A 3,340-nucleotide genomic window follows, 5' to 3' on the forward strand; every position below is an offset into this window, starting at 1 on the left:
ATTTAGCTATATATAGTTCGGCCAAAAATAAATTACCTCAGTTGATCAAAAAGTTGTACCCGCACAATTTCGAAACAGATCCATCAATACTGTTAGTCTGATATAGACTCACTCCTCAGTCCTCACTGCCTGGAGTGCCTGCTCAATTTGAAAATACAGCTGCAATGTGAAACTGAAACATCAGGGATCAAAATTTACATAAAAGAAGAAAATAGTAAATAACATGTTGAAACGCAAAGGATCTACTCCATTTTAGTTACCTCAGTCACAGAGTTCGTTTCTGACTTGTTCTTCACAATAGCATGTTAGCATTTGGAGGAAGACCAAAATTTCGAGTATAAAAACTCAAAATTTCAAAGTCGTTAAACACCAAACAATCTCGATGAAATCGAAATCATTTAAAATGTCACAGCGGATCATCTCTGAGTTCAAAATACAACTCAGTCAAACCGATTATTACAACCAAATTATAATTCAACATTATAACAAATGGAAATGTATAATCCTCACAACTACCTCACAAGATAGTCACACAAAATCCTCACATAAGCTGGAGATAAATAACTTCAAGTCCTCTGAGTGGTCCGTCAATTCCCGCTAATCCACACCTGCGGAGTTATCCACTACACCATCGAATTGGTGCACCGGGATTGTAAACACAAACCCGGTAAGCTTTACAGCTCGTATGAGTAAAATGAAAATATATAACTCGCATATCAATATATACGAAAATTCACAAATCAAACAAATATAAATGCACTCATGAGTCAGTGGACGGCCCATCTAGTTGTCCCAAAGAAATATGAAATAAAACGCTCATGAGAAATTAAGTAACCCTTCTGGTTACCCAAATGCATTTATATTACGGGTACCAAGAACGCTGGTACACATCTGTTACCCCTCTCGTAATACACCGCCGACGTTGGATAGCCACCCGCTACCCAACATCCAAAACAATCTGAGTACCCATGAGCAGATAACCACCCGTTACCTCACATGCAGTACTAAGGCAGACAGACTAGAGCTCTAACTGTATCGTAACTTTCGCCCGGCCAAAGGCTAGGTTCCGACTTGCCAAACACGTACAATAATCTCACATCATATTGTACCAATCACGTCCGAAGAAAAATCAACATTTTAACAATCTCAATGTTAAAAATCACGTACAATAATCTCACATCATATTGTACCAAAAATCATGTCCGAAGACAAATCAACATTTTAACAATCTCAATGTTAAAATCACGTACAATAATCTCACATCATATTGTACCAAAAATCATGTCCGAAGACAAATCAACGTTTTAACAAACTCAATGTTAAAATCACGTACAATAATCTCACATTATATTGTACAAATCAAAATCACATGCTCGATATTTAAATCTCGTCATCGAAATGACATAAATCACGATAAAATCATAACAGTATATTATATAGCAAACTATATATATATGTACATATTTACCATTTATACAATATATATATAATCCATTATATCGTATACATGTCATATTTCATAAACACGTCCGAAGACAAAAACTCGTCCGAAGACAAAACTCATCCGAAGACAAAACATTTTAACAAACTCATGTTAAAACCACGTACAATAATCACACCTCATATTGTACAAAAATCACATCACATGCTCAACATTTAATTCTCGTCATTCGAAATGACCAATTCCAATGAATTCATAACAGTATATAATATAGCAAACTATATATATATGTACTCATTACCATTTATACGATATATACGTAATCCACTATATTGTATACGTGTCGTAATTCAATATTAAAAACTCTTGCAAAAATCTTGGAATCACCGCAAGGGTAGATTCGTAAATAAGTGAGATTTTACTCACCTTCTTTCCTGCGTGCAACTTCCACGACCCTGAAAGTAATTTCCTCACTCGTTTCGTCAGTCACCTAATAGCACGATAAATGCTTAGAAAATGATACTTAAAATATCAGGAGACGAGTTCAGCACAGCTAAATGTTGTTCATAAAACATTGTTCACGGAACACTGTTCATGTTTACTAATCACAGTTTTTACTAAACCACTGTTCACAGTTACTGTTTTACTAAAACACTGTTCACAGATACTGTTTTACCATGACACTGTTCACATTTACTGTTACAGATCACTATTCATGTGGAGTTACTATTCATAGTTACTATTCATTCGGCGTTACTGTTCACCGACCGCCACCAATCATCACCAAATTTCACCACCACAACCTAAACAACATTTCCAACAACTTCCTAGTTGACACCAAGGTCTAAATCCGAGTCTAAACAGTCCAAACAACGAAGAACATGAAATCGGCACTATTCACAAACCCTAGAAATTGAAATTTTGATTCGGGTACTTACACTTCGATTTGGCTCGATTCCTTTTGTGGGAATGTTGCTGGGACTGAGACAAGCAAAACCCCCCAAGAATCTTGAGCCATGGTGGTCGGAGGAGGCGGCACCGCCACAGCAGTAACTTCCGGCGGTTGCTACACCGTGTGTGGTTGTCGTCGGAGTGCAAGGCGTAGCCCAAAAGATGGAGCTCGTCGAGCCCGTCAGTTTGATAGGTGGCACGACACGAGGCGACGTCGGATGGTGGAGAAATCGGCCGGAGAAGGTTTTTTTGGGTCGGGTGAACAGTACCCGAGCTCGGGTGAACAGTACCCCGATCTGATTTTTAGAAAAAATCTGATTTTCTGATTTTTAATCTCCTCTCCTTCCTTTTATACTATTTCCAAAATCGGAAAATGAACTTCTGACATTAATAACTTTTGCATCCGACGTCCGATTCGAACGCATGACGTGTCCACGAATTCGTATCGATGAGCTCTACGACTTTCGTGAAGGAAGTTTTTGTAACCGAGTGACGGAATAAAAGTCGATCTATACGTTGCGGTAACGTTACGTTTTCTAATTAAACGATCCGAGAACGTTTCCGTTTTTGTTTTGAAATGTCGTAAACCTCCAATTGTCGTCTTGAATTAATTTCACAAGTTTAACACTTTAAAAATACTCGACATTTAGTTTTTAAAAATTCGGGTTATTACAGACATATACAATGGTAACTATACACCAGTTCGGTAGGAAGAGGTGGGACAGTGAAATTTGCTTGAAATAATTTTGCGAGACTGATTGCTTCGTCTTTTGACAAATTGCCATGCAGAAGGCCCTCAATGTATAGCTGTACAGATTGGTATAGAGTACCTTTTAAGCACATACTGAAAATTTTCTAAATGCAACATAGAAAGTATTTTAAAAGAAAAGAAAAACAACCCAATCCAAGTTATCAGTTCACGTTTGGGAGGGTCTTTTGCCATTGGAA

At 37.5% G+C, this 3,340-nt stretch overlaps 1 long non-coding RNA gene across 1 annotated transcript; it reads right to left on the bottom strand.

Moving 5' to 3' along the window:
* Window positions 1-527: 527 nt before the first annotated feature.
* LOC126785867 (uncharacterized) lies at window positions 528-2,668 on the bottom strand. The gene is made up of 3 exons (XR_007671125.1): window positions 2,380-2,668; window positions 1,868-1,931; window positions 528-623 (listed from the first exon to the last, which is right to left on the bottom strand). It is a non-coding gene; the product is annotated as an uncharacterized LOC126785867 (long non-coding RNA).
* Between the last annotated feature and the right edge of the window lie 672 nt (window positions 2,669-3,340).

The sequence above is a fragment of the Argentina anserina genome, chromosome 3 (genome assembly GCF_933775445.1).
Source record: "Argentina anserina chromosome 3, drPotAnse1.1, whole genome shotgun sequence".
NCBI lineage: Eukaryota > Viridiplantae > Streptophyta > Magnoliopsida > Rosales > Rosaceae > Argentina > Argentina anserina.